The following is a 12,870-nucleotide window of genomic DNA, read 5'->3' as shown; positions in this document are numbered from 1 at the left end:
CAGTGTTGAGGCTAAAAAAGGGGACATTAGGAAAGCCCAGGAGGATTGGAAGGAGAAAGTACTTTGCCAAGTGAAGACATACCAAAAGCTACATGTGAACATCGCGTATATTGCTTAGAAGAATCACCGGAACACTGTTAATGAAGACAAGCAGGCAGGAAACGTAACCTATTTCTGTTTTCTTCTTAACTACTAACTGCATTGACTTTTACTATCCTGCTCGATAACAAAAGAAACCCAGTTCATTAAGTGTCGAAAACAAAATTGCCTCCACTTCAGGAAAAGAAAAAACCCTTTGATTTTCTTCAAGTTTTTAACCAAATCAATTATTAAATTCTGTGTAATTTTCATAGCGAGTTCTCTGGTAGGTAGACTATTTACGAAGGCAAAGTGAGTATATTTATCTAAATACAGCATCCTGTACAGAAACATTTGGCCATAGGAATACTTTGGGCCACTTTCTATAAACGTGTGAATGAATCCCTTGCACAAACAACCCTGCTCTAAGAGACTATCTCTTTGCCTGGTCACCTCAAGTGAGGGAATTTACAGAAACCCCACAGCTCAGTTCACAAGTTTACTATTTACATTTTGTAACCTGCCCACAACTCTCAGCTCAGCTATAGAAGTTGAATCATGTAGCCAGCCTTTCAAGTTTTTAAGGTATCTCCTCCTTCCTGCCCAAGTGTTCCCCCTTCTCCAAGTAAACCACGCTCAATGTTTTCACAATTCCTTGTTCTCGCATAAGCCAATCACCAATGGATGGGCTCCAGTTTGTCAATCTCTTTGATGAAATAACTATCAACAGTTTTTAATGCCCCTCAATTGAAGGGGCATGAGCATTCTCATTCCAAAATGAAAAAGAATATCCAGTACAGTCCTTAGGAAAGACAAGAAATTGAGATTCACATTCCAAATCATAACACCAACTGCAATTTTATGAAAAAGCAGTACTCTGAATACTCAAAGAACCCATGGGTTACCTATTCTAAACTCTTATTTTACAGATTAGCAACTGAGGTGAAGCAACTGGTCCAAGGATGATCAGCTTGTCAAGGACAAAGCTGGGTCTCAAGGTCATCTCCAGATCTAGGATGCACTACTCCCCCCATTACCCAAAGATGAAGCTGTGGTCTGACAGTAATTAAAAGCAAACCATAGCATGTTACATACATACACCCAAAAGTGCCAGAACGTCAACACCCCAGGTTGAAGTGACCTTAAAAAAGTCCAGCCAAACCAGCTCAAGTGGTGATATAGAGACTAAGAATACACACTCATCTCAGGTCAGACAGCCCTATTCCACCCAGAGAACTGCAACAACTCAGCTCCGAGACCACTTGCTCTAAAGTCCTCTTCCGTGAAATCACCATGGATGCCAACATTCACTAGTCATATCTGAAACTTATCTTTCTATCCAAATTGTAATGGTAGTATCTTGCAAAATGAAATCCACAACCTTGGTATCCTTACATAAAACAACAGGTTTTCAAAAAACAGGTATGCTATATGTCTCTCCTTTATCATCTTCCCATTATCAATACTCAAAGCATGTTATGAAAATTGGGAAAGCAGAGGCTTTGGTGATCTTTTTTCTTTTTCTGGAGGGCAAGGGTAGGCAGGAGGTTAGTCAGCTTTGAATCAGATCCTTTTCCCAAATAAAATTCCTTTCATTTTTGTTACATAGGCAATTGGAAAATGAAAACATAGGTCCACACAAAAATTTGTACATGAATGTTCTCAGCAGTATTCACAACACCCAAGGAGGAACAACCCAAATCTTCATCAACTGATAAATGGATAAATAAAACGTGGTGTTATCCATACAATGGAATATTACTCAGCCATAAAAAAGAATGACATATTGATACATGCTCCAACATGGATGAACCTTGAAAACATTATGCTAAGTGAAAGAAGTCAATCACCAAAGGCCACTTATTGTATGATTCCATTTACATGAAATGCCCAGAAAAGGCAAACTTACAGAGACAAAGGAGATTCAAGTTGCCTAGGGCTACAGAATTTAGAGCGGAAAATAGAGGGTGACTGCTACTGGGTTCTGCGGGGTGATAAAAATATTCTGTAAGTGATTCTGGTGATAGATGCACAACACTGAATATCTAAAAACATTTAATTGTACACTTTAAATAGGTGAATTGTATGGTATATGAATTCTCTCAGTAAAGCTATTACCAAAGAAAAAAAAAAAGCAATTGGGTCTAGTGTAACATTACAAAATATAAGTAAGGCAAAAACATAAAATAATTTTATGTAAAGATAGTTAACACTGGGGTAATCCTTCCAGATTTTTATGCACCTACAATTTGTTTTTCTTTTAAAATAAACAGAATCTATGTATTTCACTGTTAATACATGTAGGAAGAACACCAAAGTTGCTTGAAAGTTTTATACATTTTTATTTTAAGAACTGTGTTTGCCAGTAAGGCTATTAACCTTAAAATGTGGTAGTCCGAACTGAGATATGCTTAAAAATAATTTTATTTATATTGTGGTAATATACACTTAACAAAATTTACCAAACCATTTTTAAATGTACAGTTCAGTATTAGTCATATTGTGCTACCATCACTACTATCCACTGCCAGAACTCTTCTCAGCTTTTACACTGAAACGCTACACCCATTAAACAATAATTCCCCATTTCTCCCTCCCCTTCTGCGCTGGGCAACCACCATTCTATCCTATGATTTTGACTACTCTAAGTACTTCTTATAAGTGAAATCATAATGTATTTGTCTTTCTGTGACTGGCTTATTTAGCATAACGTCCCCAAAGTTTATCCATATTATAGCATAGATAATTATGTTCGCGAACTCATCCTAGAACAAGTGCTACATACCTCATTGCTGAATATCACTATGGTCACCTTCAAAGTACACCCCTTGGGAAGCTATGCACCGATGCCAGTGCCTAGTCCACCCTTCAAAGCAATTTTGGAACTCTTGTTCTGGAATGGCCATCAGAGCTATCGTCGTATTACCCTTGATGTCCTGCATGTCATCAAAATGTCTTCCTTTCAATAATTCCTTTATCTTTGGGTAAAGAAAGAAGTCATTGGGGGCTAGATCACGTGAGTACGGACGGTGTTCCAATAGTTATTTGTTTACTGGCTAAAACTCCCTCACAGACAGTGTCGTGTAGCTGGTGCACTGTCGTCACGCAAATGCCATGAATTGCTGGTGAAAAATTCAGGTCGTCTAAGTTTATCGCAGCCTTTAAAGCACTTCCAAATAGTCAACTTGGTTAACTGTCCAGTTGGTACAAATTCATATCAAAATCCCTGATATCAAAAAAAGTTAGCAACATCGGTCCAACAAGTCTGCGAACTTAATTGTCAGACGTTCGTATGTCAGAATTTCCTTCCTTTTAAAGGCTGATTAATATTCTAAACCATGTCTGCATATTTAGTTTATCCATTCACCTGCTTATCCATGGACACCTGGGTGGCTTCCACCTATTAGCTACAATGAATAATACTGCCATGAACATGGCTGTACAAGAGTCTTCTAGACCCTGTTGTCATATCACATGATAACTGTTTCCATAGCAGTTCTGCCATTTACATTCCATCAACAGTGCACAAGGATTCCAATTTTTCCACAGCTTCACAACACACACTTTTTTTAATGGTAGCTATCTTAGTGGGCGTGAGGTAGTATTTCATTGTAGTTTTGATTTGCGTTTCCCTAATGCTTTGTGATGTTGAATATCTTTTCCTATGTTTATTGGCCATTTTAGTATATCATCTTTGGAGAGATGTCTTTTCGAGTCCTTTGCCCATTTGAGATATGCTTTTAAGTATAAAATATACTCAGGATTTCCAAGGTCTAGTATTAAAAAAACCAAGTATCTCATAAATACCTCTTCAAAAATACTGACATGTTAAAATGCCAATACTGTGGATATAACTGGATTAAAATATTAAATTTCACTTTTTGTTTTTTAAAATGTGGTTACTAGAAACAGATGTTTCCAAAACGTATGCTAAATGAAAAGAAGCTAGTCACAAAAGGACAAATACTGTATGATTCCACTCATGAGACACTAAAAGCAGTGAAATTCACAGAGACAGAAAGAAGGGTAGTTGGCAAGGGCTGAGGGGAGGGGAGAAAGGGGGTTATTGTTTAACGGGTACAGTTTCAGTTTTGCAAGACGAAAAAAGTTCTGGAGATGGATGTGATAAAGGTTGCACAACAGTGTGAGTGTATTTAATGTCACAAAACTGTACACTTAAAAAGTGGTTAAACCGATATTGTTATGTATATTCTACAATTAAAAATAAATTAAAAAATTGAAAAATGTGGCTACTGGAAAATTGAAGGCAATAATAGTGAATATGGAACCAGATAAGGTTTGCCTGCAATTTTATCAGCAGGGTAGTGTGGGTTCAAAATTAGAGGCATTTGTTACTCATGGGTCTCTTTGCCAGAACTACGAATATTAAGCATCTGTTTAGATTTCTTTGAACAACTTTGAAGGCCTTCACAAATTTCCAAACCATTTTGGACAACATTAAATAGTGACTCAATGTAATATATTAATGGCCCCCAAACTGTTGTCTGTAAAAAAAAAAAAAAAAAAAAAAAAAAATCTTAGCAGAGAGTTCACTTTCCTGGCAAATCTGCTCCACTCCAAGAGGCCAGGAACAGTGGGACGCAGAAAGTCCTCACTTAAAGTCATCGTTGATAGGTTCTTGGAACTGCAGTGAAACGACGTATAAAGAAACCAATGTTACCATAGGCTAACTGATATAAACAAGAGTTAAGTTCGTTCGGCATCTCATCAGAAACAACAGTGAATGAAACGACATTATCTGAGGACCCTGTTTATCATTGTCAGTATCAAAGGACCCAATTAACTCTGCCTTAACTGAATAGAGTTACTCCAGCTGGGGTTACTTTAATGAGAAGTTCAACTATTTTTTAGTTTTGTAAAAGTTAAGTGATTCTAGAGTACCTAGCAGTACAGAAAAAGATTACACACATTTTTCAGCCCTACTCAGTCTGAAAGGTATGCAAAATCACCAGAGCCTTAGGTATAAGATACTGAAGTGATAGCAAAAGGAAAGAGAAAAAAGGTTCAAGGGTGATGCCTACAGACTGCATCAAAATTTGTGTTTCCAAATAAGATTATATTGTGTCCATGGACAAAAATTTAGCTGACCTTTGAGGTAAAAATTTGACCCATGAGGTAAAAATGTTGACCTCACTTCAAACTTCTATAACAAGAAGGTGACATATCACAGTAAAGCTTTCCTCTGTTGGAAAGATAGTATGACGTAGTGACCAAGAATACAGCCCCAGAGCGGGGCAGCTCTGTGTTCAAATACTCTCTCGGCCACTTACTATCTTTGTGACCCTAAAAACGTTACTTAACCTCTGGAGATCTGTTTCTTTATTGTACAACCAAAAGGACACTATTGTTTAAATGTCAAAAGGATTAGATGAGATGATGCCAGTTAATGCTTAAAAGCAGTTACCATTATTATCGGGTTGGTACAAAAGTAATTGCGGTTTTTGCAATTATTTTAACCTTTAAAACCTCAATTACTTTTGCACCAATCTAATAGCTTAAACTAGATCAGGTACTGGAATAATCACTTCGAAAATTATGAGTTCACACCAGGGTATAATCTTTTAAAAGCATGAACTATTATTCCTGAGAATCAGATGTGTTTGCCATATACTTGCTCCTGTACACATTATAATGTGCAAACGTACATATATACATAGAGGATTTTTATACATTTGTGTGAACCATTCACGTTAGATACAGTAAGCATATTCTTAACTTTACAGGCGCTGTGGCACTTAAAATGCTTATGCAATAGAACATCTGCAAATACCCAAAATAAACTGAGGTGACTTACAGTGATGTAGAAACAAAGGTATGATCTAGATTCTTCATATTTATTTTAAAAAAAATGTGGGTCATTCCTTTTTTAAGACTTTCAGACTAAAAGATTAGTGCCTACAACTGGAAAATGCTATTATGTTGCTGCTTATCCTGTTACTTTGAGATTTCAGACAAGAATCCTAGCTGTCAATATCAGCATTTCTAGAACACCAAGGGAACCAATGGTTTTCAGGATATACTTGAGAGTGCTGAGAGACTGTAAGATACATATACGGATGGAGATGATGCCTGATGGAAAAGATGAAAGCTAAGCAACTGCAACCAGAGGTGTGGCCCCCTAACCCTTAATCGATGTTATCTACTAGAGTTCACATAAAATTTTATTTGAAAGGGGGAAAGACACTTCACTGCTTATAAAGAAAAAAAGACTGAGAATATCTCTAACATCGCAATCTAGCTTTAGGGAGTGCGAGATGGGGAGCATTTCCCAATTTACTCCTTTTGAAAGAGGCATTCCTGCAAGGCAGGGCCGTGTCATGGGGAGTGACTTCAGCACTCTGCTGCCTACATAAGAATGCCACAGGCTCAGAAAGGCTTGCTGTCAATACAGGTGGAAAACCTGGCTTAAGAGAAACGAGAAAAAGGGAAATTAATTCACAAGTGGGCCTAGGAGTCCTCTGGAATCATTTCAGAAACATGTTGCTGGGTCTTTGCATCTAAATGGCATAAGACAAAGGTAGATTATTTTCAATCCCTTAAAAAGTTTTCTACACTCTAGCAAAACTACTCAGAAATAATTTTCCCATAACGAGAAATTATTTTATTCATCATTCTTGAAAAATAAAAAACATTTAAATCATCTTCTTAAGTTTTTCCTAAATCATTTCCTAGAGTCAAGGCTTAGCTAGCCAAAGCATTTATTCTTTGTAGCAAAAATATTATTCTTACAGCAGGTTTTGACACTTGATGGCTACATTTTCTGCAGAGAAGTTTTATTTTTATTTTTCTGGTTTTTAAGTCTATCTTGATCTTGATTGAACAAGAACTGAGCACTCCCTGTGTTTAGGACACTCCCAGTCTCAGTTCATCTCTTTCAAAAGAGCAAGAATTCTAACTGTTGACTTAAACTGACAACTCTAATTTAAAAATCTAACAAATTCTGCCATATTTCCACTAGACAGAAGTTTCTTTAGATACACCAGGTTTCAAAAAAGACCACTCATACAGGCTCTCAATTGTTACCAGCTTTCACCAGAAAAGGAAAGCTTTACAGGTTTTCAAGGGAAGCACAGGTTTATACAAGCTCTTACATGGAGTATAAAGCACTCAGAATGGCAGAAATGGCAGAAGGGCAAAAGCCAGCAATTATCTGTCTAAGCAAAAATAACTGCTCACAGGGGAGAAAGAACAAGGCTGCCCTAACTAAAATACTAGGAAAAGCAAGGGACCCTATAAAAATTTTCTTTTTTGATCCTTATACAAGTAACTTCAAACCAGACATATGCTACTTCAACTCACGGCCACCAACACAATTTTCATCTATACTGTCTTGCTGGGGGTATGGCTAGCTCGCTCCTTTAACTGTGGAGCCCATCAGGGATCCTTGGGTGTTAGCTGACATACAAGCACAAAACATCACTATGAAGTTATGAACTATTCATCTGAGCCCTCATTAATCAAACAGCTCACAGGAGCATTATAAACGCCTGTGTTCCAAGCACAGGCCTGGGAACCAGCCCAGACATATTCCCGGGCTCACTTCATCATTGCATGTGGTAGTGCCTTCATTTCCCTACTTGTGAAACAGGGACAGTCCTGAGAGAATTGAGAATGGTTTATAAGATACTTGGAAAACAAAACGGGCAAGCCGGCAGTAGTAGTTTATAACACCATAAAGGCCAACAAGGGGCCGTGCACACTGACAGCTCATCTTCATTAAAGGGACCAACCGAGTCATCTGAGAAACGTCACAGAAACACAACCCAAAGCTGAGTGACTCAATTACAAATCTACACACCCTTACTGGAGAGGGAATTAGGACATGTAGGGATTTATTTTCAATTCTAAGGGCGGGTCAAACAAAGGGTGAGTCTCTTATAGATTATGTGCATGTTTTTTGAGTTAAATCTTAAACTGCAATGTATGTTCAGGGCAGTCTTCCCTGTGCGAACTCTTATCAAAAATCTTTTATGCCCTCCTCTTAATTTCCAAACGTTTATTTCTGGAACACTGCTGAAATTCTTAAGATTTTAGGATTTCTCTCACTGTCGTCTTAGAACAATGCTAGGGATCAGTAAAACCAAGGCAGCTTATGAGTGCATCTCAAAGAACAACTAAAGGCAAAGAGCAGTGAACACACATGTGGAGATGAAGGAACCCGGAACAGAAAGATTGCAAAGAATTTTGCATTTTACACTAATAGAATAAAAATGTGCACTCCCAATCAAAACTGGCATTTTACATGGTTCGCTCACATTTTATCTGTGACTGTGTGTGTGTGTGTGTGTGTGTGTGTGTATATATATATATATATATAAAATCAAGTCGATATATACGCTGTCCCAATTTGAGAAGCCTGGTAACATGTGAGGGGAGCCTTCTCCCAGTGAAGCAGAATATGGATCTCATTGAAGCTGACCCCTAACCTGGCAGATATCAAAGGTATATAGGTCATGTACAAAGCTGAGGTGTAAGGAGTACGAAGACACGGAGAGACTGAGGGAGCACCATCATCCTTCCTACCACTTTCTAAGTAACAGGATCAGGCAAACAGGCAATAAAAAACCATGAAGTCACAGAGGAACTACGGCCACTCATGCTGGACAAAACATGGATGGTTTCTTTTATAAAGTGTCTCAACAATCAAGGTGGAAAGTGCCGATGTGTAAACAAGAAACAGCTTTTGCATTCAAAATAACAATTCAGTTAATTAGTGTCGGGCTTTGGTTCATAACAGTTTCAAATGCCAAGTTTCCAAACAAACAACATAAAATGTGCAACTGACAGCGATGCACATCAGTAAAATACGGCATTTGCTTCAGATTCAATATCTCAAGCTCTTACAAAACTAAAGGACGAAAAACTAAGTTTATATGATGCCAATAACAACACATCAAGCTCTGTGAATCTAACTATAATTAAATTATTCACATAGGGGAGCAATATTTTTCGTAATCTTCATGTCTCTTTAGGCAAGTAAGTGAAAGTTACACTCTCATGGAAAGTATTTTATCTTCTGGAAGACATAACAGAGTTTCTGACCTTGTTTTAAAGTGAAAGTCCTGTGGAAGTCGAGGATGAACAAGTAGCTTATAATGCAATAGTACTGGGCATCTTGGTGTAAACTACAAATTAGCTTCTAATCTTATCAAATAAAAACATCAATTTTTAAATACTTCCACAGCATTTTTAAAAGTTTATTTTACTAAGATTTAAACAGATTATTTAAAAAAAATTTATGTTAAATCCTGATGGTTTCCTCTGCACTTACATTTCCAACTCTAAAAACGCAGAATGTATTTTATGTGTATATACATACAGACCCTGATTAATGGAATTAATCTGTCAAGATCTATTACAATTTATGCAATTCTTTCGTGTTTCTCAAAAGAAAAATACACTTAAATTCTGAAGATTTTATCTCTTCTCTATTCATCCTTATTTGCTCTTTTATAACAGAACAGCTCTATCTTCCTTATTAAACTAATTGTCAATTAAATGTGTAGCCAACATGTGCACATCTTAAATACAGACTGCTGAGTATTTAAAATTTCAAAATACTAAGAATTATTTTTAACATTTTTCAAAATTTATAAATAGTTACAAGGAAAGCAACAATTTAACTCATAGTGTATCTTATATAATGATGCTTTTAGTAATCAAATATAAATAATACATGCATGTATGTTATAATGAAAATCAAAAGCTATTTTACTTGATAAAACCCTACTGGTTGGTTATTTGGTAGCAAGCACACGTTCATGGAAAGGCCGGTTCTGATCAGAGAAACTTCATAAAGTTTTTAGAAGCTTATCAACTCTTGAGATTGGGGCATCAAAATAAGAGTAACGTAATCTGTTCAACATGCTGATGGTTAATTTTAACATAAATAGTATTACAACTTTTCCTGCACTCTGGTTTAAGGGAAAAAAGAGAAAATTTAAGCATAACAAATTCACAGTGGGTATGTTTAAAACCAATGACTTCCAGATAGGTAGGGCGAGGCCAACTGCCAACATTTTCTGTATAGAGACTATAAGAACCCAAACAAAAGATTTAGCTAGTTCAACGTAGAGCACCTCTAGTAAGATAGTCTTAAGAAACTGTCAACAAGAACCAAGATGAAGGAATTTCTACTTAAAGTTCAATTAAGCAGGATACCCATACCCCACCATCTAGTTAACTGAGGCTTTTTACTATACTTTAACGAACCCCTCACAATTTACCTAAATTCCAGCCTTCAAGCCCAATTGTTTCACCTTTTTTTTGTTTTTGAGTGTCAAAACCAGGAAACCTTTGAAACTGTAGAATACATGCTTTCCTAAGAGCTCACAGCAACTTTTCCTGTAGGGGGAAAATGGCTATTACCACTATGGACATCAGTTAACACTGTATCTTATGTATAATTTGCTAAACAAACAAAAGAATCTTCAGAAACTTCATCTCAAACAAGAAATTGTCTTCAAATTACTCATTTAAAAACTCATGTAACTGTACATCAAAGACCAAATACAGGTCAAAATCATATGTTTAACAAATACTAAGTATTTAAAATTACAAACAAGCATTTAATATACGATTCTTGCAATTATTAAATAATTGCAAAAGCAATATAGTTAAGTCTCTAATGGAATACCTGAACCAAACTGCCTCCTGTTCACTCACCAAAATGTTACTTGATAGCAAATGTCCAATGAAAAGTCTCCCTTAAGCACTAACTGGTTAACTATGTATCAAAAAATACACCCATTCTCAAAATATACATCCATTCATTTTCCCATAAATTGATCTTGATATATCTACATAAAATACTTGTAACAAAGTCTTAAAAATATCCTTGAGTATTAACAACCACTGTCAATCTTTGGTAGCAAGTACATGTTCATGGAAAAGCCTGTTCTGATCAGAGAATCTTTAAGGTATTTTAGAATCTTAACAACTCTTGCGATTAGATCATCAAAATAACACAATAGAAAACTTAACATAGTTTATATACAAGAGTGCAGAATGGAAATTATTAAAACAATATTAGCAACTTAAAGTTTCTCTCTTAAGCCATAAGTCATTTCTCTGTTCAGAACCCACAACTGCAACCAGCTCTAACCGGTTCCTTGAGGAATGTGGCTAGGCTGAAATTTTGGAAGTGTTGGCTTTGGTGGTGACCAAGGAGGAAATCTCTGGCTTCCCTGTTGCTGCAGTTCCCACCCTCCAAAATGAATATACCCACCGGTGTGAATTGACAATGTGGTCCAAAGAGCAAAGCAGGAACGGAGTCCAGATCCTCAAAATGGTAGTACAGGGCATAACCACTAGGCCACCTATCAGTTCAGTACAAAAAGTACAACCCTGTGCATCATGGTGCAAAAGCTGGGGCCTAGGTTTCGCATTGTGCATCTCACACCTATGGAAATAACAAGAGGAGTAAAATCTATAGAAATCAACACACCCTAAGAAGGTGGGTGCTCACAGAAGACCAGTGTCAACACTTTTGCAAAGGTGGTTGGCTACTGAGACAATGAGTGGTAAGTACAAGTCCAAAGTTGGAAGGAAACAAAATTTTACAATAAACTCTGTTGAGTTTGACAATGAAGAACTCAACATGGGCTTGATGTTTACCAACAAGGCTTTGCAAATCATGACACCCATCTACAGGCTTATGAAAATTACTACCCCACTAGCATCCCTCAAGAATAGTTAACTCTCCAAGAGTTGGAAAGATTTGGGCCATGAAGAAGGGAGGTAATCGGCAATACCCCAAACTCAGGCTTTAAACTTTCCCCTTTACCATCTGACCTTGGGAAGATATGGTGAAACATTCAAAGTTTAAGGGTGGAAGAATTCCAGAAGGGGAAATCTGTGTACCAAGGATGTGCCAAGGTGATTCGTGAAGAACAAATGTGGATTGTCTGGAGTCAACAGTTTGGAAAAAGTAAAAAGACAGAACTTCTGAAGTGTAGGTTGGATTCTTTTAAAGATATAAAAATCACTGCTCTTGACTCATTTAATCCTTCGCCATGTTGCTGCTGTCAGCTCACCAAGAGTGCAGAACGTGTCTTGCTGGGCCCATTTTCCCATGGTCTGTAGAAGGCGCTGTGAAGCACATCCTGTTCTAGCTCTGGGGCCCTTCCCCCCTCTGCAGCCTTACCCAGTGCAGGGAATGCGCCCCCTACTGACTCCAACACTCATCGCCTTTAGCCGACTTGGCTGCGGTGCATTTTGGGTGGGGGCTGGTATTTTCTTCATGGCCATAAACCAGAAGCAACAATGCAGATTTATAAAGAAACTGTATCAAGCTACCCAGGAGATTTCTTTTTTTTTCATTTTGAAGGTTCAAGGCACTGGCACGAGAAGCATCAGGAATAGGAATTGGGTGTGTGTGGATGGACAGCATTAAAATGGCAAGCACAGGAAACAGTTTGGTTCTTTTTCCCTCCTAAGCCTTTGTCTGAGAAATGGGGTTATGGCAAGAACTGTCCAGAGAAAATGGTGAATGCAAGAACATCAAGAAGACTTAGTGTGGGTATGTGTGTGGCTAAAAAGGATATTAGACCTTAGCGCCTGGTGTTGGGCAGAAGAGGAAGAGAAGCAATCGCGCCTTTTCCAGCAGACAGACATCCAGGTTGGGGGTGGGGAGGGGAAGGCAGGCAGGCAGCCCAGAGGAAAGAAGAGGTGAATAAAAGGGTGCTCAAAGAAGTACTCCCCATTCATTGCATTAAAAAAAAATCTTCTCGCAGCGTTCTGGATTTCCATTTTCTACCATCTTATTGCAAA

The 12,870-nt window shown here is 37.5% G+C and overlaps 1 protein-coding gene across 5 annotated transcripts in view; it reads right to left on the bottom strand.

Moving 5' to 3' along the window:
- The window catches only part of ADNP (activity dependent neuroprotector homeobox), a 31,594-nt gene that overhangs the window by 17,931 nt on the left and 793 nt on the right, over positions 1-12,870 (bottom strand). The window contains exon 2 of one of the 5 annotated variants that reach the window (XM_033094708.1): positions 11,327-11,500. The exons of 1 other annotated variant lie outside the window; for it this stretch is intronic. The gene's annotated coding sequence lies outside the window, so the exon portion shown is untranslated. Of the gene's footprint in view, positions 1-4,438; positions 4,458-4,636; positions 4,681-10,325; positions 10,344-11,326; positions 11,501-12,870 lie in introns of those variants that run through there. 3 more of the 5 variants (XM_033094710.1, XM_033094711.1, XM_033094707.1) reach the window with 3 other exon arrangements.

Source organism: Rhinolophus ferrumequinum, chromosome 23 (genome assembly GCF_004115265.2).
Source record: "Rhinolophus ferrumequinum isolate MPI-CBG mRhiFer1 chromosome 23, mRhiFer1_v1.p, whole genome shotgun sequence".
Lineage (NCBI taxonomy): Eukaryota > Metazoa > Chordata > Mammalia > Chiroptera > Rhinolophidae > Rhinolophus > Rhinolophus ferrumequinum.
Note: the sequence above shows the minus strand (reverse complement) of the source record. Positions and strands in the feature narration are given on the sequence as shown.